Raw genomic sequence first — 27267 nt, 5'->3', positions numbered from 1 at the left:
AGCAATTTACCCACAGAGAGTTTCATCTCCCCAAACCTCCTCTGGTTCTGTGCAGATCAAAAGAATTGCCCATTTAAAATAAAGGGATGCAGCTATCCAAACTGTGGGTGGAACACATAAAAATTCACTAAAGCACTTACTGAAATTATCTTGTCTAATTGATTGGTGACCTTCAGCCAGAGCTATTTGGATTCTTAGAACTGGAGAATCAACTATGATTCCCAGCCATCTGATCTTTTTCTAACAGGTTAACCGACCTTGTTTGTGCAGCTTTGTTAAATGAAATCTCAGATCACTCACAAACACGCACGCCAAGGGCAAATATCCAGAAAGTCACTAGGGATCTCCCAAAGCTCACATGCCAAGAGCTTGGGCAGCCTGAAAATGGCAAACAAGTGGCTTTTTTCTGACAGCAGGTTTCATTTATTTGCTCCCACTTGCTCTTTCCCCATCTTCTTCCTACACCACTGAGTCAACCTTGACCAGACAAGTTTCAGTTAAGCATGTGCTTTGCCAGAGGTGTTTTTAAATTATGTTTTTAAAAGTTTATTTATAGTACACACTCACAGTGCATGTTGTTAGGGCTTCTGAAGACTTCAGCATGTCAGGCAGAACTTTGCCAGGTGAAAGGAACATGAATTCCATTAATCAGCTGGCCCATGGAAAACCACCTCCTTCTCACTGTGTCTGTGTATCCCAACTCAAAGATGGAGTGCAATAAAATAATTTTCACTGTGTTATCTCTTAACCATTATTCATAACTTCTATGCTCAACATACTGGAAATTCCCATTGAAAAAATGTAGAGAAATCCAAGTGATCCCCCTCCAGCTGGTCTCTCACCAAAACCAGCAGCCCGTGAGACAATGCAACTATTCTATGAACAATTTCCCATTAGGGCAAGGGTTGAAAAACAGTCCTATAAAATAACTGAGTGAAACTTGCAGTGAGAGTTACACGGTCCAGCAGTCCTTGCATGTGGCAAACAGTAAGCTTCATTTAGGGGTTTGTCCTAAATGGTTATATTTGACCCATGTGACCAGTTTCTCTTTTCATAAGAAAAATGTGACATGACCACTAAATAATTTCCAAGCAGAAAAGCAAATATTTTGAGGAGCAAGCCTCTCAGCTAAGTTCTGACCCTAAAAGACAGTTGTTCTCATGGTTTGGCTTCCAAATTATACGCAGCCCAAGTCTGGATTTACTGCACAAGCTTTTGTTATGCACAAGAGTTCCCCCATCTTGCTCCCTGCTCTGTACCTGGCCTGGGCAGGGAACATCCACTGGACAGGCATTTCAGATCAAAGGGTGTGTTCATGACTGGTTTCAGGACAAGTTTAACTTTCCCTGCTCCAAAATGGTACAAGTTGCTGAAATATTGTTTCCTGCATAGCAAATACAACCAGAGCAAGTTACTCAGAGTAATGGCTCAGAAACCACAATTTTAGGAGGTGGCACAGAGGCGTTCTGAGAGGAGAAGAAAAGGATGTGGTAGACAATTTGCTAATGCCCAGAAACTCTCTGTCTCAGAACAAGCAAGCTGCATGCCAGAATGCCTCAGGACAGGGCTGAGCCCATTGCTCTTTCCACAACAGCAGCTTTTTCTAAATAAAAATGTCTTTACACGCAGGATTTGGGAAACTTAATTCAGATTAACTAAAGTTGTGAATTTAAAGTGAATTAGCTAAACCACATTGTATCTTTGTACTGACACCCTCATTCAGTGTTGAAAGGAAATTTAATTTCATTTATCTCATTCTACTAAATTAAGAGCATTTTAATTCTAAGAATGCCCATGCAGGGATTAGTGGGTTGCACAAATGATGAAGTTATATGCTATGCTGGAGCTGAATGTGGCGTAGGAAGTCTCCCCACTTCCATGCTAAGAAATGTTCATTTTCCACCCACTTAAAAATAAGCTAACTAAAATTATAAATTTTATTTTTCTAATTATTCATGCCTACAATCCTAAAGCTGCATTTTGAAAAACTTGCCTCTGGCTCTGCATCTGTCTTTTGTTTTAATCTCTCAGACTATATACATTGTTTAAAAATAAAAGTATCAGAAGAAAAAAGAATATTGATATAACAAAAAAAAAGAAAAAGAATCCAGGAAAAGACAACAGCACATAAGAAATATTCACAGCATTATTAAAAAAAGGCCAGACCAGACCCAAGCCACATCAGCTGCAGTCTGCCAATGGACCTGGGTCTTGACCATTCCGTGAGCTACGGATTTGCCTAACAGAGAGGATAGTTCTCAAGTTTTAGAATTGAAATTGTTATGTTGCTTGTTAGCAACTAGGTATGTTTCCAGGTTACTAATTAGTATGGTCCTCTTACAGCTCCATCGTGGGTATTACAACACCACAACTCAGATAGTGGCTTGGACAGAACATTTCTTCATCAAAAGGCTCAGCAAAAAGCGCTCGACAGAGGACAAATGACAGGTAATGGTCAATCCCTAGCTGCTGTTTGGGAAGGGACCCAACCTCTCTGCTTCAGTTTTCCTGGGATCGCTGGGAGAGTTTGCAGCAAATCAGAACCATGGACTATAGAAGTCCAGGTAGCACAAGGAGACTGACCAATTGCTTGAAGTGAGAGCAGTTTGGTAAATGTGGTCACTAAATAGGCTGAACCCAAAAGATCTTCCCCACGAAATACGTGCTGCTTTCCATGCCACCCCTTGTCAAGCTGGCGAGGAAGCAAAATAAGGATAAAGAATTTTTATTATAGATCTTAGGTAAACAACACTCTGGCTTCAATGCAATCTTCCACAAGAAAGAAAAACAACTTCTCAAGCAAGTTCAGATTGTTAAACAGGAGACAGATGAAAGCATTGCTTCAGAATGCAAGGAAATCCCAGGCTGGCTGGTTGGGAAAGAATTAGCAATACATAATTAAGAAGAGCACTCTCCCCTTCCTCATCCCTGAGGTGAGCATTGGTCCTGCATATTACTGACTTCTACATCAGCACCAGACAATGAAGCTATCACTTGAGGTCTTTCTCCTTTCTCTCCAGGCCTTCCTTCCTTTTGCTTTCAGTTGCTGGAGGCTATTTCACAGCAGTTCCTGTGAAGGTCCCTGTGTAGCAGGGCACGCTGTTTGCATGTGCAGCTTGTGATGAAAGATTTGGCCACTGAAGAACACCAGGAGGGAGGACAGATAGCAGCGCTTATCGTGACTTGTGATAGAGGTTCGGTGGTCCCCTACTGGTGGCCTTGATTGAGCACCAGTGGAGCCAGCCCTTCTGCTCTCATGTTTAGAAGACAGGAGCAAGGCAGAGCTCAGATCACACTTCACTGAACAGAGTAAATCCTGTCATTTGGTAATACTGCCTGGAACACAGTCTCTTGGCATCCTCTGCAGACAATGGTACCAGCAACACACTATGGAGCTCAGACCCCTTGCTACAAAAGTTGGGGACTGAGGACCACGCCAGCACAGTGCAGTGGTGCAGCTGAGCTATGCTGTTCCTTGTCACCCAACTCCAGAGGCAGGGAGTCTGTGAGAGTGGCTTGAGTGCAAGTTTGTCACATATGAAGAGAATACCCAGCTACACACTCATGGAAAGGCTAGAAACTCCCTCACCTCAGGGCATAAACCAACCACCAACTTCCTCTATGTGCAAGTTATACCATATTTGTTTGTTTTAGGAGTTCTTGTACCTTTCCCTCAAGCATCTGGTGTTTGCCTGTCTTGGAAAAAGGATGGCAGGCTAGACAGACAGATCATGGCTTCTTCCTGGTATGGCAGTTACTGCATTCCACCCTGGAAGGGGGAGAACACGCTGGGGAAAGCGAGGAATGTTAGATGGCAAGTTCCAATAACACATGGCCCCATTAAATAGCATTACCTCCCTGTCTGGCCCTGCACAGTCATGCCAGCAGCACACCAGAAGCACACAGCAGCACAACTTGGCCCTTTGCACTCTCAAAGAGTCCTGTGTTCCAGCGCAGAATTTGGGAACAAAGCTGAGCAGGGCTCAGTCCTCATCCTGGAAGTCCTCACATGTGCAAGAAGCAGGATGTTCCCATGCAAATAAATGTGTTACAAAACAAGGGGACGGAGCAGAGTTGTGGTCTGCAGCACAGGTTAATACAAAATACAATATTTAAAAACACCAGATCTCACTAGACACCATGGTGCCTTAACACCAGGTTAGACCAGTCATTGTCCTATAGGATCTGTGCGTCCACAGCCAGGAAAAAAAAAAAAAAAAACCACCAGAAAACAAAACTCATCAAAGGTTACCTATAAAATCAATTTGTACAAACTTTGATTAAGTCAACCCACTCCCAGCAGAATATTAAATAACTATCAGTCTGTGAACTAGGGGACTGGGAGAGCGTTTATACTTGAAATGGGCACTTGGCAAAGCCTTTTTCTTCCTGCTCAGGAGCCAGAAGACTTCAACCTCCCCAAGACAACTGTAATTTGGGAAACTCAGACCTGCCTTTCTACCTAAAATTTTTTCCTCTGTTGACTTTGGCTCTGACTTTGGCCATCAAATCCAGGTCTCCTGGTCTGTGTGTAAGCAGAAATTACCAGTAGATATCTGTCCAGATTAGTTGCCCGGACACCATCTCACTTGTGGCCTGCTCATGGATGCTGTTGTTGAAAGCAGCTGCTGCTGCTGCATTTATCCACTGGAGCCCTCATTTCCTCACTGCCCATCTGCTGCAGGGGAGGCAGAGCCACAGAGACAAGACACAAATAACTGACAGGGAAGACCTTGCCACACCAAACAATAAAGACCAGGAAATCCAAGGCCTGCACCTACCTCATGAATTTGTGCTGTTTTTTAAAAGCAGAGGAAGAATGTGGATAAGCAAACAGAGATACGGTTGAACGACTTATCTAAGTTTAGACAAGCGATATCTAAATAATGCTATTTTATCTTATTACTGTAACAAATACGAGAATTGATTTAATAACCTAATGTTGGTTTTGGACAGTAGAGGTCTGCATCAATGGACCAAGACACTAATTATATTATCTTATCAAATCCGTCTATAATAATAGAACTTCTCTATGCATTGATGGAACTGGGCTTAGCTCTGCATGAGAAAATAATCTCTGAAAGACAGGGAATGAGGCAGTATTTAGCAGAAACTCCTTGTGCATAGTTATTTTCTTTCCCTTTCAAAATAGTATTATCTTTAAGGTATCCCACGATGAGAAATTTCCTCGATAATCTTTATTGCTTGTTATTTCACCTCCGTCTGTCTTTCTGAGAGGTAGTCAATATAATTTTCCAAAAGACTTAAGTAAAAGGGAAAGAACTACTGGTGCATATGCAGATCAATTCATTGTAAGCTGACAATAAAGCTTTTTTCATCAAGGTACAAGCAAAATGACTTGCTGACATTAACTGGCAAGTACTTTGCATTCATATGGTATCTTTCATCTACAGACTTCAAAGCATCTGACAGGAGGCAGGCAGGCCTTGTTTCGTCATCCATCCAAGGAAGAAGCTGCAGCACCGAGTGGCAAGGCTTCCCCAGAAGGTAAAAGCATTAGCAGAAATCTAAATGAAGTGATTCCCAGTGCTTAAAAATGAACTACTCTGCCCCAGTACAAATTACACGTGCCCCAGAAAGCAGAGCCATCACTTACCCATACCCCTCTGAGAACTGCTCAGGATTCTTTAAGAATGTAAATTTAATTCATGAGAAACTAAACAAACAGAGAACACAAACATACTCTTCTACACACAGGGAAATGATGGGGATCTGAAACCAATCCAGATCTGAAGTTCTGTAGTGCTCCAAGGAGAATCACTCCTTGAGCGAACCTGCAGAAGCGAAGGTTTTCATTCATGAGGAGAGGAAGGGAAATCCTGATACATAATCTAGCAAGTGTTTAAATAAACCTGTTCAGATGAAGATCTCTCCAGAGAAAAACTAGGACTGTAGGAAAGGTTATGGAAATTCTTTTTAAAATTCCTTCTTAAAGACAGTAAACCTTCTTCCAGCTTTTCACCTTTTTCATATAGCTGAAGAATGCTGACTGCCTAGAACACTCAAATAGCCAGAAGAAATTCTTTTTAATATAAACAGGGAAGAAAAATCCCTGCACAGTGCTATTTTAAAAGAAGCATATGGATTCCTCTAAGTTTGAAAACAGCAAACAAAATATTATACTGAGGCAACCTCTGGAGCAGGCAGTCTTTCAGCAATGGTCAAAGAAACTGCAATAGAAATATTTAAAAACCTACTCTAGTTATGAGATTGCTCATGGCCTGTGGAGGTGGACAATATTAGAGGCCACTAAATCCTGAAGTTTATTTTTCTGAAAGTTTTCACTTCAAATAAAGTTTTGTTTTAATATGTATGGGGCCAACTGTTAAAGCATTGAGGTCCTGGTTATTAGCCAGCTAGAGCTCATGAATTATGTTTAGTGAGAAGTTTATTGGCTCAGTAAACACCATTCCAGTTCCTCTCACTCCTGAATCGTGGAAGCCAAACCAAGAGATATTCAATGCCATATTGCCACTAGCACCAGAACAACCATTATCTGATTACAGACATTTTATTTTTTTGTAAGGAATTTGCTATTGCACCATTTAATACACAGAAGTCTTTAAATTTACCAAGGCAACACACAAAGAGTAAGTAACTGTTTGGTCCTGTTTATCATCTTCTGGAGGATATTTGGTTCCATCTCATAGCTTTCCAAATCCAGGCATTACAGAAATGCAGTCCCTCAAACACTTTGTAGGGTAGGAGTTTGGCAAGGAATTTTTAACACTAGCAAGGTGCTCATGAAGATCTGAAGTGGAGCCAGAGCAGCCTGAGGTGGTGTTGGTGCTACCTGGCCTCACCCCATGTGGGCAGGCACCAGGAACCTGCAGACCAAAATGCAAGGTAGGCATCTCTAGAACAAGCAGGACTGATGAGTAGCTGTGTAAATCCAGAAGCAACTGCTACTTGTATGGCTGGCTTTGTCCTGGGTTGTAGCTGGTTACCTTTCATTGCCATGAGCTAAAGCCCCAAGTACAGAGACTAAGCAATGATCAGTCAATGTGCAGTGACTTGTTTGTGTGCTGGTTGTTCCAGTTCTCTGGAATAGCTAAGATAGTCAGAAGACTGTACAGGGACTGTGTCAGTCCTTGAGGCAAGGAAAGTTAATTTAGTTGGAAGAGTAAGGATGAAAAAAAGAGTGCTATAATAACAGCATATTCTGGTAGCAAAGTAAACTGTAACTGAAGGAGTTTAGGTTCTCTTCCTAGTTCTCTACATCTGTCACACCACCTTGGCCAAATAATGCATCTGTCTGTGTCTCTGCTTCCTCTCTCCCTTTTTGTTTTACTATCTACTATTATCTACTATTACTATTACTATCTACTATTATCTACTATCTACTACCATCTACTATTTAGACTGGAACATTCTTCAGGGAAGAGATTGTGCTGGTACAGCCCAGTGACAGCCTTAGGGTTGTGCAGTCCCTAAGCCAAACATAGTCAAATTTACATAACACCAACTATGAAATCATGTATTCTCATGTAAATGCTTCTTCTGATGTACTGAATCTGTCCATATGACAATGAAGAAACTTGGCAGTACAGATCTTTAGTGTCCAACCTATCCCACAAGGACATATCATCACATGAAGCACCTCTGGGGAACAGGCAGAGTTAAAATCTTTCCACCCCAGTAGTGGTGAAAGACAAGATACCCTTCTCTTTAAATTTAACCCTCTCCCTCCCAAAGAATGCCTGGAATTTGTACTATTTCCCAGCAGAGAGTGGAAGGCAAAGACTTGGCATGGGGCAAGACAGATAAGAGCAGTTGCCTTCTCTAGGTTTTGTTAACTCTGCATAATTACTTAGGGCATGTGATGGTTAGAGAGAGACACATCTGCCAGAGACAGACTACAAATCACTAGGATAATTCCAAGCAAACAAAACCTAGTTTACAATGTGGTTGTGGTATATAAAACACCTCTGTAAAACTATGGTATAATTCAGCTGCTGCACTTTCATTTACAAAGCAAGGATACAGTTTTCCCTCTCAAAGACTGCCATTCACTATGACATTGAATAAATCTTGGCAGTCCTCTGGGGCACAGGGTGAAGGTTGATTGTTGTTGGAAGTTTCTCTAAGCAAGCAACATTTAAATACCATGTTTTGCAAAAGAGCCCATATTGCCTTGCCTGTGAATTCAGGTTCCTTTACCAGTTTAAAATCTGGGTCAAAGTGATTTGCTTACATTTGGAGTCCTTTTCCAAAATTAATGGTGCGTGGAATTTGGAGTTGCAGATACAAGACAACCGGATACTCTGCTATTATCTGCTCTGCATCATGCATCTACCATCTACAGTTTTCCTGCTAAGCTTTGTTCGCATGGACAGCCCACTCCTGCAGCAGTTGCACACTCAGCATCCTAATGATATTATTCTTGGCCATCCTGTTAAACTCACAGTGTAAGGTAGATGCACAGGAGTGAGCCCTGCTGGATTCTCAGCAGTTTTTAGATGGCTCCAGATTACAGCATGGGTGGAAGTTTTCATAAGCAGTGATGAAGTTCAGAGCTTTTCTATTCAAATATGATGTTGACTACTGCTCTCTCTATCTCTTTTACTTCTGTGGTGATAATTAGATTACCCAAATGTACTGGGCTCACAGCTACATCAGACCACATGGAAGATCCAGTTAGTACTACATACAGCTGTCAAATTGCTTAGCTAAATTTCACACAGGGATCATACACAACAACTGTGACAGTTGATGTTTGTTTCACTTTGCCATTCAAGGAGGTACTTTTGGATTACTAATTTCTTGTATGACTCGGGTGCTGGCTGGTTCAGAGATTATTTTGTTGTATGCTGACAGGCAGTTGTTAGATGGACCCTAAGCCCTCAGCACACACATTTAAATCTCCGTGATCTGGAAATCTGGGTGGCGTATCTGCTCAGGAGTCCCACCCAGAGTAAGGATCCTGCCCATGTTTATTTTGGTGCTTCTTGAAAGAGGAAAGACAGAAAGGAAGGGAATAAGAAAGAAGCCCAAAACCACAACACAGATTTACCACTTACTGACAGAACTGACCTGCAAAGTACAAACAGTAACAGAGAATTATGATATTCACATTTTCTCATAGAACTCCTCCAGGTATAATATATAATGTTTCCTTAATACAAACCACTTTGGAGTAACAATCAATGAATTACATTAAAATACAATAAAAATACTGGGTTTAGGATAAAAATGTGGTTCCGACCTATGGGCTTGTAAAGGAAAAGTCAGCAGAGCCTTACTCGTCTCGTAGGTAAACTCTGAAGTTTCATCCCCTTGTTCACAAGCCAGGCGGAATAAAAATATCCACCTACACTAAACCAAGGGGAGCCACTCGCAACCCAGACACAACCACAACAGACATTCTTGACAGTCCTTGGCTTAATAGAACACTTCTTTGTGGTTATACCCACCACTAGGATTTCATCTTGCAAGTTCTAGCACGTTTAATTTATTCCAGGTCATACATCAAACATAATATTAAAATTTAAGATGGCATTTGAGATTGAGACTTTCTTTTGCAGTTTGAGTAAAGAGAACACAGTTGGGACTGTGGGTGCACAAGCACATTAATACATAAACACAAACCTGCAGCCATCACTCAAGAAAAACAATTGGTCTTTAAGAGGGGAAAAAAGTTGTAAAAAGAATCAATTCCATTAAATAGCTCTATAAATCAATTCCACCAAAAATCAATGGGAAACTGCATCCACCATGTGCCAAGTAACTCCCACACATCAGGTGCAACTGTCCATGACAGCGGCCACGCAGCAGCTCTGCCTGCCGGGAATTCAGCAGCCAAGGGCTGAAGCAAGAGCCCCGGCACTGCCCACACTGCCCTCCTGAGAGCCCCAGCATTGCCCACGCTGCCCTGCTGAGAGCCCCGGCATTGCCCACACTGCCCTGCTGAGAGCCCCTGCACTGCCCACACTGCCCTGCTGAGAGCCCCAGCATTGCCCACACTGCCCTGCTGAGAGCCCCAGCATTGCCCACACTGCCCTGCTGAGAGCCCCAGCATTGCCCACGCTGCCCTGCTGAGAGCCCCAGCATTGCCCACACTGCCCTGCTGAGAGCCCCAGCTCTGCCCACACTGCCCTGCTGAGAGCCCCAGCATTGCCCATGCTGCCCTGCTGAGAGCCCCTGCACTGCACACACTGCCCTGCTGAGAGCCCCAGCACTGCCCACACTGCCCTGCTGAGAGCCCCAGCTCTGCCCACACTGCCCTGCTGAGAGCCCCAGCATTGCCCACACTGCCCTCCTGAGAGCCCCAGCTCTGCCCACACTGCCCTCCTGAGAGCCCCTGCACTGCACACACTGCCCTCCTGAGAGCCCCAGCATTGCCCACACTGCCCTCCTGAGAGCCCCGGCATTGCCCACACTGCCCTCCTGAGAGCCCCAGCTCTGCCCACACTGCCCTCCTGAGAGCCCCAGCTCTGCCCACACTGCCCTGCTGAGAGCCCCAGCAGTGCCCACACTGCCCTGCTGAGAGCCCCAGCTCTGCCCACACTGCCCTCCTGAGAGCCCCAGCAGTGCCCACACTGCCCTGCTGAGAGCCCCAGCTCTGCCCACACTGCCCTCCTGAGAGCCCCAGCAGTGCCCACGCTGCCCTCTCACTCCTGCCGTGCAGCTTTAGCCCTGCTTGCTCAGGGGGAGCTGCTGCCGAGGTCTTTGGGAAAGCAAGTGCTCCCTGCCATGGCCTGCACCTCTGTTCATGGAGCCCATGCTGGGAGCAGCCCTGCGCTCACAGGAGCCATGTAGCCCCCACCTGCAGACACTATGGTGGCTGTCCCACCTGAAAATCAGTGGAGGAAAGCTCACGTTTCTTGTTAGAGCCAGGCATCTTACATGGCCAGGTCTGAAGTGAAGCGTGACTTCAGGATTTTCCAGCAGGTTTTGTACCACATCAAGTGTCCCCAGAAGGGAACTGTCTTAGGCACAGATATGGAGAAGGTGGGAGGGGAACATTAAGGATGTGGGGCCTATGAGCCAGCAACATGCACTAAGTCATATACTGCTTAAACAAATTTCTCGTTTAAGCACGAGTTCAGGAGTTCCACACTGTGTCAGTCTTGCTAGTTCAGTGACTCCCCCAATGACTGTGCCAGGCCACTGTCCTCTCACTTTCAGAGTGCAGCTCATTTGCATTTTCACATTTGTAGGTGGTGGGTGCCCCTTCAATGACTGGAGAAACTCTTGGGGCTTTCATTTTGTGCCAGCAGCTCTCAAATGACTTTAGAAACAAAACCCCTGGGGCTTTTGTTCTATGTGGCAGAGCAGAGAGGGCATGGAAGATTCTGGCTTTGTTAAAACCTGTAGAAAAATTCATGTCCTGTGTCTTCCCCTTCATGTGCTTCACATGTGCTGTCATGTCTCTGGGCCATCAGAGACACACTGCTTAAGAAATTGAGATCTAGCATTTTTGCAATAGAAAAACTTGATGAGTTGGGCTCTGCTATTCAGCTCTAAGTACCAAAATCCATTTTTTCCTGTTGTAACTGAATGTCAAGTGTAACTTGACAGCTACCGCACACAGAGACACTCATATCTGGTATTATACATGTGTATTTTAAACAGAGAAAGAATGCATATATGTGTATAACAAATAGTGAACAATTTAATGAGAGGGCTCAGGACTGTCCCTGGCAGGGAATGAAACTATCTGCTACATCTCTCCAAGGCTCTGTGACCCAGCTGAAGGAGGGATCTTTTCTCTAAATTGCATCTTTGATCTTAGCAATCAGCACCCTCAGCTTACTGATTTCAGTGGGATTTGAGAACATTTGTTATCAAAACTTCCATCAGTCACAAGTTTCCCCTAGATGTAAGGATATGCAGATCTGGAAAGCAAGACTTGGACATAGGCTGGAGGTTTGATGTCAAGAGTAAGTGGAATTTGTACAATCAGGGGCTTCAATCTAACCAGTGGTATTTGGCAAGACAAAGCAGCAATACACTGAAGTCTATCTCTTTTGAATTATTCCTTAAAACTCTATCATATGACTCTTCTGCTCCAGAAGAATTAATCAAATATTAAGAAGTATATTAAGGGAAGCTGGAGGCTATTGTCAATAGGACAGCCAGATTTTCCTGCAATTAACAGTGAAGTTCCTCATTTTCCCTGCTCCTAAATGCATCTGCAGTGATACTTCATTTACTGGGATTTCAGTTTCATACCAGTCAGGAAAAAAATATATTTGGCAAGTGGAGTTGAAATATTCTAATAAGGAAGGGCGTTTGCTGAGTTTTGAAACACAGATCCTGTTCTAAAGAGAGTATCCATGCACAGATACTTACATGGATGTAACTTGCAACTATTCAGTGGCTCTCTGAAGTTCTGTAGTAGCTTAGAGTGAAGAAATTACTGTTGTATTTATGAAGGACAGCCCAAAGCACGGTGTAAAATTTGTGTGGAAAGAGACAGAGAAAACAGATAGGAATAAACACAGACCAGGGAAAAAGATTACAGTGATACAGTAAATATGTAGGAATGGCTGGAAAAAGCAACTATGTGAACAACTGGGGAAGAAGAAAAGGATCACACAGGTTAGATAACCAAAGCATAAATTGCAATAAGCAGACACTATAGACTTGGAGTTGAAGACAGCATAGGGATCTGAAGTGTCAACTTGGCATTTAAAGACTATCATAGTTAAAATCATAAGCCAAATTGCATAATAGGCAAATAAGATGAATTGAAAGATTAAGCTATGAAAATTGACTCAGAGAGAGGATTGTAAGGATCTTTTATTTTTAAATCCTGCTCCTGAACTCTTTTATACTCAAGGAAAAAAAGTCTTAAATCCCATTTCCTGCCAGTATAGGACTAAAATGTTAACACCATATTTCATAACAGTTAACGTGAAACAGGATTACTGTGCTGACTTGTTCTTGAAGAGCAAATACACTCTAAAAACTGGATTGGGAAGGAGGTAGATTTCTTTCTGACAGATCTGCTGACATGAAGCAGAACAGCGATAACATATTTTTCTCTATGACTTGCGAGGATGAACAGAATTTAAAAGTCTGTTGTCCTCAGTAGCATTGATGTACTCTTTAGTTGGACTTTTTTGTTCAGTTATTCACTGTAGAGACTGACTTACTATGAATAATCGTGCTTTTCTTTCCTACTTCAGATGAAGTGCTTGCACTCTTTTCAATGAAAGCAAAAGAAATGCCTTGTTAACCCTAAGTTTAAAATAAGCCAGAAAAATCTTATGAAGAAGATCCAATGACCCATCAGAAGGAATAACTTCTTAATACCAGCCAGGGAACTGCCTCTTAAGAAAAACAAAGATTCAAACCCCTATACCCAAGCAGAATTTCCAGGCAGAGCCTTCTGTGACACTGCAGTCTGTCTGGGACTTCCCTGTGTCAAAGCCTTTCACACTTTGAGAGCTCTTAGGCAGCAAGTGTGTGACACATCCAGTGAGACTCGTAATGTCTTGCCTGTTTTCTCTTGAGCCTCTGAACTGTGACCTCAAAGCAAATGAATCTGAGAAGAAAATACATTAATCAGGCATTCACTCAGCCCGGCTCTGGGTTTTTAAAGAAGGGATCTGAATCAGCTAGATTGCCTCCCACTTCTTTCCTGATACATTTAGTCAGCATCTGCCCAAGCAGCCAGCCCGCTGCCTCTCATGGGGGGGACAAGCAGCTGCAACTCCCTTGCCCCCTGCTACTTCCTAGCAGGCTGCACAACCTCGGAGAACAGCTTCTGAATTCCGTCTGGTGAAGGTTAGCATCCCTTCCCTGTGCGCAGGGGAATGAGAGGAGCTGAGAACAGCTACCGCTTACAGCCTCTTTGATTCCCTGCTCCATTGCAAGTGCAGGTTCAGACGTGTCCCAGCCACACCTCTCCCACCTTGGGCCAAGGCCATGCCAGCTCCACACACCTGTTGGAGGCTTCCCCACATTTTAAGGGAATCCCCAGACGGGGATTTGCAGGTGCTCCACTCCCTTCAAAGAGCACAGGCAGCAAATCAACCTGGGAAATTGGACCCATAGCGTTCCATGTGGCCCTCTGACCTTTTTCAAAATGTTCTCAGCCCACCAGGCTGGCAGGACTGAACTTTATAGCTAAGTGTTCTGAAAGAAGCATGTGCTTTTAAAATCCAGTTGAATTTTTGCTAGGGGAATTTTACAAAGGCATCATTAGTGTATCCACAGGAGTTTTGCAATTTTGGGTTACAGGTGATTACAGCAAATAAACAGGCATGCAAGTCAGGGTCGGAAGCAGGCTTCTACTTAGAGCCTGCCTCACCAGGCACTTGGAAAATAAATAAACCCCCCAAGCAGTTCTGTTTTACCCAACAGCTTTAAGGCTCCAGCCCCACTCTTAGGGCTGGGTTGTGCAAGCTCTTACTCCAGCAGTCACACTGAGTTCAAGCAAAGTGCCTGAGTAAGCATTTGCAGAATCTGAACCCCCCAGCCAGTTATCTATACAGCACCCATTTGGGCCTTGCATTGCAAGCTCTTTAGTTGGGGACATGGTCTGGAAGTATATTGTCAGCTGCAATGGGCTTTATCTTCATTCATAGCATTAAATCTAATTTTTGGTGCCAAGTGCAGCATTAGCCTTACAATGACATCTATTAAAGACATTTTCCCCTGAAGACTGTGATCTGACCAACAACCCATTTACACTGTTCGTATTTTTATTTTATTACAAAACCACCATGTTCATAATATCTTTCCACATCTCTAATTTCAAGCATTTTCTCAAAATACAGTATGGCAGGCACTGAAGTACAGATATCCCACATGGCATTGCACTGACTTCACCTGAGATGCTGACATCCTTCCTTCCCTGAAGATTTACAAAACAGGGAACTTAAAATTAAAGCAACAAACTTCACTGATTAGTCTCCAGTAAAGTGTAAATTTAGCAGAGGCAGACTTGTTTTCTTTGTGCCATCAGAAGCATTCCTGATGGGCACCCAGCCTCTTCTCCCCTGCCAAGACACAGAGGAAGCAGGGGACAGCAGCCTGGCACATCATGGAGCAGTTCTTATGGGAAAAAAGTTGCAAGTTCCCCCAAAATGCTGCCTCCTGCATGCCTAAAGGGACATCTGCTACCTTCTCACTTACAAAAATGTGACCCCAGCCAGACAATCTACAGCAATAATGCTGTCAGATACCCTCCCACTCACTCACCACTTTTGATGGTCAAAGCCATTGAAATGCAGTAGTTTCCCCTCCACCTCAAAAGGAGACATGCTTTGCTTTTGCTCCAGGAAGTTTTAGGGAGGTGCTTTGGGTTTTTCAGAGTTTGGTGCGGATACAACCCAAGCTGTTTTAGATAAACACAGAGGTAGCAGGGGTCCATGTGTAACCACAGAGGAAGTGAGTACAAATAGGTAAATACTCTGAATAATGGCAGCGTAGATGCACATGGAAACTTGCTTGAATTCACCTGGACTCCTTTCCCCCTTTCTTGTCCTACCAGTTAAAGGATAGGGAACATCCCAGGCCTCTGGCATATGGTATTAGATGCTCTGGGCATTAGGTAGAAAACTGCTAAGTATTTTGAAATGGAACAGTTGGTGTCATGTAGCCCAGGTCCCACTTCATATCAAATCTCAAAATTTGGAATGGGAGGTTTCATTTATTACAAGTGAAACAGAGAAACAGAGATGCTTAATCAGTCATTTGCATCTAATGGGAGTGGAAGCTGGTTTGTTGGGCTCTGGCCACGGCTTCTGTTCCGTTAAGGAAGAACCCTTCTGCAGCTTTCTGAAAGCCATATAAACATCTCAGAAAAGGTTACATGAATATGCCAGAGACACAACTGTAAATCACAGATTACTGCTTATGAAAGTATTTTGAGATCTTTGAGTTGAAAGGATGTCTTTTCTGGATAGGCAAATATTTTAATTCCATACTTCAAAGATCAATGTTTCAGCAGGAACCCTTAATATATATTTTCCCTCCCTGACTGTCCTCTATGGTTAGTTACACCTCCATGCATAATTTCAAGTACTACAGCTCTATCAGAAGTACTAGTTTTCTCTGCATTTGGTTCCACTTACAAGCCTCTGAATTATTAGTACAGCATTCAGCTTGAAGTCCTCTTTCACAATTAACAGGGTGAAATATTAGACAATAGCAGTTACTATTGTTATTTTCTGTTCATTAAATGCTAATGGAAGTTCAGCCCATCTTCAAAATACCATGGCCTTACACAGGGAAAGGTGAAGAGGTACAGACACATTAAATTATTTTTCCAGATTCAAACAACGTATCAGTGGCAAACAAATTCTCATACTTAACTCTGTTTTAGCCACCAAAATAAAGATTGTCAGAATGAAGCTGATGGTCCCCTCTTCACACTCAGGTCACTTTTTCCCTCACTCAGGAGCTGAGGAGTATCAGTACAACAATTAAACAATTAAACCCATCACCTTACAAGCAGCAACCAGAAACTGGGAGACCCAGCCTGACTGGAATAAACCAGCTGACTACAGCTGCTAAAAAGAGGTCCACACTTGGGCAAATACTCAAGACATTCCTTCTCCAAGGCACCACCCATAATAACAGGCCAACAGTCTCAAACACCTCTGCATTTGGATGGATACGCAGAACCACATACATTAAACTGCTTTTCTTGGAGTTCATTTAAGAATGCTGCCAGCTTGTAAACAGCAGTCAGTTTTGCTGCCAACACAATTTCTACCTAGAGCAAACGGAAGTGCTTTTCCAAGAATTTCCAAGACTGTTGCGTCACGCCGTGCGCTGGCATTGCACCATGCGGCCGGGGGAGGGAAGACACAAAAATCCAAGCTGCTGCTTGCTGCATCCTGTAGGGGATTATTTAGAGGCATTTGCTTATTTTCAGGAAGAGACTGACAGTGCAGAGCAGTCCTTCCAAAAACTCCCAGTGCTCAGTGGAGGAGAATATAGTCTCATTAATACTTCCAATGCTGTAGCAAAAAGAGAGTAATTTTTATAACTAGTGTGTTTCAATTCTCATTACAATTCTGAAAGCCTTGTTTGATAAGGCACAGTGGAGACTAAGAAATGTAGCATTTCTGAAGGACTAGAGAGACTTCTCTAGCCTCCCTCCCCCATCGTGGGTTTTCCATAATCCTAAAGCATTAGTCCTTTGGCAACTTTACCATTTTGAAGCTTTATTAGAATTATGTGTATGATGACAGCATTTACAGGCTATTGCTAAGGTCAGGGTCCCATTATGCAAACTTTTAAATATGATGAGTATTTATAAGATAAATATACAAAATAAACCAAGGACATTGTATTCTCCATACTTTAAAGATGAAGAAAACTAAAGTTGCTTAATTTCCTTCCTGACCATAGCATGGAAAATTTAAATCAGGGATGGAAGCAGAGTTCCTTGGACCACAAGCTCATCCAGAAGAATTAAATGTGGGCAAATATTCAACCACTGCATCAATTCATAAAAGCAAGTGCTTATAACCAATTTTTCTGGGTAAAACTTTTCAAGTAATAATTTACAATACTTTTAAAAAACACTCAGCCAAACATCACTCTGCTGACATCTGAAGAATTTCAAGACAATTCTTGCTCTCATGACTAAATTCCCATTATTGAGCATTCTGGTACAATCATTCTGGCTATGTACACTTCATAGCCGTGCACACAAATTTATAATTTTTAGTGGATTCCTTGCCATTTACAACTTTGGTAGATGTTTTCCCTGCCTAGAAGGACATCCATGTTTTTCTTTGAAGACTGGGCATAATCATGTGTCTAATACCACATTGTCAAAGAACATTTGAGCTGCCTAAAAAAGAACAGAGAGCTTTTTTCAAGGACTTGAGTTTGATGCAAAAAGTTCCACATGAGGACTGTTCTGGATACTTTATAAGGGTAAACAGAAACTAGGAATAACTAAGCACCTCACGCTTCCAAGAGTAGGGGAAACAACCTTAAATACAAACAGCACAAATTAAAGTCTCGCTGTACACTCATCATTTCAAACCTCCTTTTAAACAGGTCTTGTTTTAAAAAAGCATTGTTCGATTGTATGTCTTTCCTAGTGAAGTTTTGAGGAAAATTTGTCCCTCCACAGAAAAAGCCATTACTTTACTGCTCCATCCACTGGGCAGTTAAGGAACCCTTCACACCAGGAGCCCCTTGCAAAGGGGCAGAGAGGCTGCTTTTTCAGTTTAGTTCAATAACCACTTCTTTCAGGCTGCAGAAAGCAACTGAGATTTGAGGAGGAGCAGAAGGGCAGGAAAGCTGACTTCCCTCCAAATGAAAACTAGGTGTTAGAAATTAGTATCTGCTAGTTCCAAACTCAAAAAAGGGCAGCAAAACTAGAAAATAATCAGTTCACTTTTGCTCAAAGAATACTTCCTTTGCTTTGCATTTAAATTTAAGCTGAATAAAAATCACAGAATAAGTCACACAAGAAGGGACCTCAGGAGGTCATCAGAAAGTATTTTGATAAGAAAGTATTTTACAAATATTTTTACTTAATACTTCAAAATCTTCGGGTTTAACATTTAATTGAAGTTAATGCTATATAAGAAGTTTCTTGAGTCACTTCTCAGAAACAATAAGATAGTAAATTAATTTTGTTTCTGATTTGCGTGTTGAATCATGCGTTAACCCTGTCCTTCTGCTTAAGGTGAAATTTATTTTAAAGTTATTTTAGTTGCGCATCAACATGTTTTAATAGGTACAGACCAGCAAGATCCAGTCTTTCTGCTGGAGAGTAACTACCACATAGACAAACCAGCAAGCTTTAAAATAAGGTTTCTTGTTGGCTGATTTCCATTCTCAGTTAAAACTGGCAATGCAAATTTCTCTATTCTGTTCTTTATTGAACAAGAGAAAAACTGGCTGGTGGCATCTTGACAGCAGATGGAAATGCACTAAGTGCAGTCCTACATGGCAGTGTCTTTATGTGACTCCTAGAAAACTGAATCCCCTCACTGAATGGCTCTTTATACAGCAGGAAATGAGCACACATTTAGGGGAAGGAATCTGCTGCACACCCCTGTCATCTTAAACGGGTCCAGGAATGAATGGGACTAGCCCAGCATGAAGAGCAGTCAGGTTGTTTACCATGAGGCCTCTCCCCAGTCACTCCATCGTGTATCTCTTTTTGCACTCATGGCAAAGGACTAATTTGAAGACAATTTTATCTTGCACAGTGTTTGGTTCGGTGGGGGAAGGGAGTGGGTAGGGCAAACTGATACATTATGGAAAGCCATCCCCTCTTCCTTTACCCAGGGGACTGAAGGACAGCAAATGCCTCAGGCCAGTGCACTGACATGAAATGTTTCCTAACTCTCATCCAGAACCTGGGTGAGGACAATATTGACACATTTTTCCATCCAGTATGTCAAGCTGGAAGAACAAGAGGGGGTTGTTCCTAGCTCCTGCACAGATCTCTCAGAACACCTAGCAACAGAAGCAAGAAGTTCACCCTGTTTTCAGGGACGCTTTTATTGGGAGGGTTCACTGATGGCTGTTTTGAGCAGGAAACCAATCCCTGCACTTCTTTAAACTTTTCCTACTGCCAGCTGAAGACTCAGACCCTTTTTCTCCCAGCTTCTCTCAGTGCATGTCTTCTGACACTTTCTGCAGGATGGGTAAGTTTGTCTTTTCTCCATTAGAGAGAGAAAGTGAAGGAAGCTTCCTACACAGGTCCATTTCCAAACGCCTGCTTGAGGTTTTCAGTTTAAAAGATCACTCTTTAGCCCCTTCAAATCCGCAGGGTGCACATCTGAAAATGTGATATAATACATATGTAATCCTGGATAAACTACATTCCCCACCCCTTTCCATTAAGTAAAATCAGTAACTAGAATCCCTATTTGGGATTTGTGATTACAAGGATCACCCTTCGCCCTGCCCTGGTCAAACAATACGAGCTCTAGGAAAGCATGAGAGTCGTCATTTCAATAACGCAAAACCCTGTTGCTTCCACTCCAGAACAGCTGACCTGAAGTGCATGCTAGGCTGTGCTTATTAACAAAATGAGAAATCTGATACATAGAAAGAAAACACTATGTGAGGATTAATCCTGGATTGCAGTTTGTGGCCAGCACTGGGCTGTCATCCAAACACAGATGAAAAAGAACAGAATTTCTCCCACCTGTCACTTACAGCAGGTAGAACTATTGCTGTCTTGTAACCTCCTCCTTTACAGCTATTGTAACAACTCATTTTATACCAGCTTAAAATTCAGGATTGACCTCACTGCTTCGTTTCTTCCTTGTTTTGTGGGAGCCAGCACTGGAGGGTGAATTTTCTTTCCAGGAATTACAAACAAGCATGAGTAACTTACAAGTTTGGACAGCCAGCACAATACAGGTATGCTTCAAGGAAAGAAACCCAGCTTAAAACCGGCATCCTATTGGAATCTGGAGATGCTAACGGAACAAGAAAATACAACTCTCAGGAATGTCTTTTTAACATTGTCCTGCTGCTTTTGAGAGAAGTAAACACACTGTCACTGATGATTGCAAGAGACCTGAACAAACCAATGCAGTTTCTTTACCAGAGTGAAATCCCTACTGCAATGCATTGTCCTTTCTCCTGATAGTATAGCAAGACAAAAACCAACATAAGAAGGCCTAATGGCTCAGTCACTGGTGTTCAATCCACACTGAACCAAAGAAGTCATCTTTATTTTTTTTAAATATATTCTCCTGCTTATGGTTGGGTTGACACTCTGTTGTTGCAATGCCACAGCTGAGCCCTGTTAATTTTTCTCCAAGCCCAGCAGGGAAGGCATATCTGCTGATGCTGAAATGGTCCCTTCCCATTGAGCTTTGCCTGTCACAATACAGCCGATATAATGGCCATGTCACAAATGTGATTCTGCTTTCTTCCACTCCAACATCACATTCTCTGCAGCACTGAAATGTCGTTCTGTGGCAACGTTCTTCCCTGGCTGTTGGCAGAAGCTGCAGTGCTGTTCGTACACTTTATCAGTCAGATTTGGTTAGGGTATGGGAAAGTTGGTTTTCTGTAGAGAAAACATGGCAACCTCTTCCTACCAATACCTCTGGCTGTCAAGCTGTGATATGTTCATCAGACTGGATGACAGGGTTAAATGCTGCAGTCAGCACAAAGAGGAGTTCTGATAGGACGGCAAATGCACCTCGGTTTTCAAACATCATCCCATTTCCCTACCTCTATCATCAAAGAAGGCAGCAGGAGCTCAAAGAACAGCCACATACTATTTTCTGCAAGGTCAGAGGAATGCACAACATACAGTTTATGTTTGGCAGCTCTTAATTACTATGGGCTGTAAAGATGCTAGAAAACAACAACTCTCATTGCAAGATCTGCTGTTCACAACTTCAAATTTCATGCTGTGACCACCAATTTTGGGCTGTGGTGGCTGTTTTAGAGAATTTAAATCCATTACACAGCCAAACTGCTTAGCATTAGGTTGTTTCCCAGTTATTTTAAACAACTAATCAAATTAAATTGAGCATGTACCCTTCTGGAACAAGGCCTCTCCCCTTCTCTTTCTCTCCTCTCTCCCCCCACCCCTTGTCACATACTGGCTTCTGCCAAACAATTCAGCACTGACACTACAGTGCATCACGTGATACCAAGTGCTTCAAGCATCTTGCAATACTTATTGCTATCTACACATCCATAAGTCATTCCACCCAGAAACGTATGTGAATACTAATGTGAGCTATTTCCTTATGCATTAAAGATTTAGAGCTCTCAAGGATCGTTGGAAGAAGCTCTTCCTTCCAAATACTGAAAAATCATCCCTTTTATGTGTGAGTCTCATCTGCATTTCACATAGATTAGGAAGCATGACATAAGGAAAACCAGCTATATCCTCATACTCTCCCATTCCTCCTGCTTACGCTCCTGTGGCCACACAAGTCTGTCGTGATTAAGCAATGGATTTTAGATGTCAAAGAACAAGGCACTTACACGGGGTGTCCTTACCCGTATTAGAATGGAAAGTAACAAATGTAAGAGGTTGCTTATTCTTAATGCTGATCTCCTCCAGAGCTAAAATGATATGTCAGTAGCAGGTGGCAAGTTTGAAGACCCCCTCCCCTCCTCTATTTTTTTTTAAATAAATATAACAAAGGGCACATAGATTTGACCTAATGGGTCAACCATCAAAAGTTAAACTGATTTAAATAATTAGACCTAGGATGTCAGGCACCACTGCAAATAATTGCTCCTAATGCTTTTAGGATTAGATTGCTAATGAAAAGGCGCAAAAAGGAGGCCATTTGCAGTTGTGGAAATAAGTCAATTTTCTTTCCATATGTCATTTTCCCCATGTAGATTTGCTGTGAAATCCTAAGGAGTCATTTACAGCTTTCTCTCCAGAGCCGCTGTAGTATATACAATAGTTCTTCTGAGTAATAAAAAATAGCAATAAGTCATCTTGAAATATTAGTTGTTTATACACTGTATTTATCAAGCATAGCAAACATCTGCTCATAGTTCTGACATTTTCCAATGAAAGTGACTATTGCATATTGTTTTCCCCTTAATTTCTGGAAAAACATGGGAGCTATTCAAATATAAATGGCATTCCGCAACAAATTTAAACCAGTTTTGGTCAAAGGACAGTTGATTAGCAGCATGTAATTCTGATGCTCTTAACTGGTTTCTGGCTGCTCTCTCAGATTTATTCTAACAGCTAAGTAATACCCTGAGTGATTTTGGTAACCGTCTGCTAAAACACTGGGTTCCATATATAATTCATTAGTTCTGTGTAAAGGTGTATACACACCCGCCCCATTCGCAAATTCTAATGCCAAGTTACCCGTCTCTGGAAGCGCCCAGGCCATCCGAGTTCTCAAAGGTTGCGGATTTCGGGGCAGAAGGATTCGAGTGCCCAGACCCCGTGTGTACACACGCGTTCCCCGGGCGGCGGCGGGGCCGGGCGCGGTGTCCGGCGGCCGCGGAGCCCCCGGGAGGAGCGCGGCTGGCGGCTCCGATAACGGGGGGCGCGCCGAGAGCCGCCCGCTGCCGCCGTGCCCACTTCCACCTGGGACCCGGCCAAGCAGAAGTCAATAATTGACTTCCCCGCCGGCTCTCGCCCCGTACCAAAGGGGCCGGGCGCGGGCTGGGCGCTGCGGGCACCGCGGGGCTCCCCGGGCCGCGCACCGCGCAGGGGGCCGGCACGCAGCCTCCCCCGCCCCCGCTCCCCCCGCCGCCTTTGCTTTGCTTTTAAATGCAACCAGAAAAACACAAAAAGCCCGGCTCCCCCCGCCGCCGAGCTGGCACCGGCAGCGGCGCGCCTGGAGATGCAGAGCCCGGCCCGGCTCCGCGGCGCCGTGCCCCCGAGACCGGGCAGCCGCGGGCAGCGACCAGCCCTCCCGGTTCCCTCTATTGCGACGTCGAGAGCCTCGGCAACAATATTGCCAGCCTGGACGTACAATTTTTTTTAATTTTTTTTTTTTTTTTTTTTTACCGGGTGGACAGCTCTACGCTGGCTAGCGCGGCCGGGGAACGTGCATTTCCTGCGGGGCACAAAGCCGGCAGGGCGGGCAGAGTCCGGGGAGCCCCTGGCCGCGGGAGGGTGCGCGATCCTGCTCCGTCCATTGCGTCCGAGATGGGGCCGTAACAAAAGCCAGAGACCCGCAGCGACGGGCAGAGCGAGCGGAGCCGGCGGGTCCTTCCCTCCGAGATCCCGAGCGGCCGAGGGGGGCGGCGGGGAAGGGGGGAGCCAGGGCAAAAGTTCACCGCGGTCCCGGTAGGGCAGGGGGTGCTCGGTGGGGCTGGGGCCGGCGCTGGGGTTGGGGGGATGCCGGCCTGGCTCGTCGCCTCGCAGCCCGGCGGATGGACCGCGGGGGGCGGGAAGGAGGCGATGCGAGTCCCGGGAGCGCCTTTCCTGCCCTCTCCTCCACAATGCGGCCAGATCCTCGGCACAAACACGCCCCCCGGCACCCCGGGGCTCCGCTCCCTCCTTTCGGGAAAAAATAAAACCAAATAAAACACAATACGGCTCACTAGAATGAACGAGTGGGCATGGGGAGCGAGGCGGCTGCTCCGGGGCTGCCCGCACGCCCCGCCGGTCAGCCCCACCGCCGGCCGGCCCCGGCGGGCAGCAGCTGCGGCCCCCCGCCCCGACCCCACCGCCGCCGGGGAAGGGGCAGCGCACACCCGTGTGCACACACAAATGGCACGGGAGGAGGGGAAAGTTTCCAGCCGCTTCAACCAAATAACCAACGTTTGCAAGCTCCCAGACAGGCACGGTGGTCAGCGCACCGATGCACGCCACGGCCCCCAAAGCAACGGGGCAGCGTGCCCGGAGAGCGAGGGGAGGGGGCCCGGGGCACCGAGAGAGGGGGGCAAAAGCACAGAAACCATCTCGGGTTTTTTCAATGGAAGTAGCGCCGGTGCCGGGCACGGCTGATGCAGGGCAGGGAACAAGGGGACACCCCCGCCACCCCGGCGACTCTCCCGAGCGGACCCGTGCAGATGGGCAAATCACCGGGGCTGCAAATAAAGAGCGGGGGAGCGGGGCTGGGCTGCACCGCGGAGCCCGGCAGCGCCCGGCCGCCCCGCGGGACCCGCGCCCCCGCCCGCGCCCCGCGCCGCGTTACCTTCTTATTGCATCTGGAGCAGCAGCTTTTCTTCCCCTTCCCCTCTCCTCCTCTCCCTCTCCTGTCCTCTTGGTTTATACCAGCCTGTTCCTCATCTCACAGCCTTCCTCCCAGCGCCATCTTGCAAGCTTGTGACGTTGGGAGCCGCTCACCCCTGACCCACATTTGAATAGAAGCCAAAATGAAAAAAAGAAGAGGAGAGAGCGAGGGAGACAGGAGAGAAAAAGGGGAAAGAAGAAGAAGAAAGAGAGGAACAAGGAGAGGCAGGGAAAGCAGCAGCTAAGCAAGTGCTGTGCCAGTGTGGAACAGCATCGGCTCCGCTCCCTTGCCAGCTAGTTTAGTAATAAGCAATTTCCTGCTTTTGCAATAAATGTTGCCGCGCCGGGGCTGGGAAAGGGACAGGGATCTGTGTAATTCCCACCGAGAGATCAGGGCTTCCCCCACCCCGAGCCGCCCACTCTTGCCTGCCACCCACACCCCGAAACCCAGCCCGGAGCCTGACCACTGCCTCCCGGCAACCCAAATACTGCTGCTCCCTCCCAGGTTTTGAGCAATGAAAAAGACATTTATTACGATTATTTCTCCTATCACTGATGACCTCTCAAGTGTGCGTTAAGAGAAATTGTATAGATTATAGCTTGTACATGTATTGGAATCTGAAATGAGTTTTATACACAAATTTAGGAAACGTCTCGTATACCACTATTTGCATATTAGCTTTTTGTCACCTACATCTATATGTTAAGGACTGTCACTGTATTTTGCGTCATTCAGGGCACAGATACAGACATGGCCTTTGCACCTACAGAATCTGAAGTTTTGTTCTGTGCATGTCTTTTTTTTTTTTTTGTATTTACCTATAAGAAGTATATTGGAGGGAAAAAATTATTTTTGTTATGCATCCCTGGTCCTGCAAGATTTCAATGCATGCTTAACTTAAATCACATCAGTAATCACACTGGGTAAAAAGTGCTCCTCAGACACTTATGGTAAGAGTTTGCCCAGCCTGCAAACTCAGCCTATTACTTGGCAAAATGTTAAGTTCACATAACATTTTGCATCTTAATCTTACTGACCATTGCCACAAAGTACAACTGTGCAGAAATCTGAATAACCCCTTTGTAGCACTCTCTCCCTTCCATAGCTAATTAATCAATAATAACAGGAGAAATGCTCATGAACATTTTTTTTTTTTGTAATCATGCATGGCAGTACTTCCATTATCCCATGTAGGAATCACTGTATTAACTCCCCCTATGAGGTGATGTTTCCTTTCCTTCTGTGCCCTCACAGCCACCCATAACCAAAATTCTGTGTAGCCTCAGCAAGGCGATTCATTAGTGAAGCTAAGCCTACGTTTAACACATGTCTAATAATTCCCTAATAGCCACAATGCCAGTGACTCTCTCAGCCACTTCCTGTGCAGATCCCTGCAGTCTGCATGCCCTTCAGCTGGACCCCAGCTGCAGCTTAAGCTCTCCATCCCTGATAATAAAGATATTTTCTAGTTGCTCATCCAGAGTTCAAAGTTTTTGCAGGACATGGTTTCTTCAGCTTTACCAAAGTGGCTTGAGGAGCAAATAAAGATAAGGCAAATCACAACAGCCGTATCAGAAGGGTCTGGACTGGTGGTTTGTTCACAGTACACCCAATAAAGAGCAGAACACTAACAGTGGTGAGAACAGCAAACCTGACTGTCAGCGCAAGACCCAGTGAAGTAGATAAGGATCAATTCAAGACTCTTCCCCCACCAGGAAAGTTAATTTAAGATCGGTGGTGCTGCTCTGAGCTGTATTTTAAAGCTAAGTGGCCTTGCAAATAGCCAGGGAGGTGTTTCACACCATTTGTTTCACACTGCGCCAGAGGAATTGGTAGGCAAATAAACAGAAGTTCTTGCACTGTCTCAACAGAGGCTAAATGCATCACAGATATTTTTTCAGGTAAAGTTTAGACATTTGGGTTTAGAAAGACCCACTATTGTGAATCTTTGTGTGGCATTTCAAGACCTCAACAATGCCACCATCTGCCCTCATCTTCCTTCCTTCCGCTGAAGTTTTTCACCCCAGCTCAATCTGTGTGCCCCTGCCAGTTCACAAACCAACATCTTTGTTCAAACCCGCTTTCATCAGACATTTGAACAAAGGTGCCAGGTTTTTCACAGGAATGGCTTGAGGCACAAGCATTTCAGCCTGTCTGCCAACTTTGCTAGGCAGGTGTTAACTTTTGAGAGTGAAGGGGAGAAAGAAGGTTGGGAAGATGGACAGAAGCATACTAAAATGTGACCACAAGGTTCAATCTAAAAAGCTTTACTGGTATTTGAGTCTTCTCTAGGTTTGGGAACGATCTGTTTGCAGCATCCCTCAGGAAACAGAGAGATGGTCACATTTGCAGTTGAGAGGAGACAAAAAAAAAAGATAGAAATTAGGTGTCTGGCACCTGGAAATGATATGGTATGATACAGCACTGCATTCAGCTTCATATATAGGTGATAATTATAAGGTTGGAAAAGAGCTAATGAGAAAGTTAGACTTGGCACTGTCACTAGAACCAGGGACATCTGTGGAGAATCTGATGAGCCAAGTTGAAGTATGGCCACACCTACCTGGAAAACATCTACAGGCTCGCAATGCAGATACCATGATACCTGTAATGTCTCCAAGCAACCACAGCCAGGGAATTTGCCATCCAAACAGAGGGTACACCCTCAAGT

The 27267-nt window shown here is 44.5% G+C and overlaps 1 protein-coding gene across 5 annotated transcripts in view; it reads right to left on the bottom strand.

Annotated features, from left to right (window-relative positions):
- Positions 1-23941, bottom strand: part of HIC2 (HIC ZBTB transcriptional repressor 2) — a 74767-nt gene extending 50826 nt beyond the window's left edge. For 4 of the 5 annotated variants that reach the window (XM_062504714.1, XM_062504712.1, XM_062504713.1 and 1 more), the window contains exon 1: positions 22772-23941. The gene's annotated coding sequence lies outside the window, so the exon portion shown is untranslated. Of the gene's footprint in view, positions 1-19476; positions 19736-22771 lie in introns of those variants that run through there. The other variant, XR_009933760.1, reaches the window with a different exon arrangement.
- Positions 23942-27267: the final 3326 nt, after the last annotated feature.

Source organism: Cinclus cinclus, chromosome 17, assembly GCF_963662255.1.
Source record: "Cinclus cinclus chromosome 17, bCinCin1.1, whole genome shotgun sequence".
Lineage (NCBI taxonomy): Eukaryota > Metazoa > Chordata > Aves > Passeriformes > Cinclidae > Cinclus > Cinclus cinclus.
The sequence above is the reverse complement of the archived record's forward strand: the minus strand, read 5'-3'. Positions and strand labels throughout refer to the sequence as shown.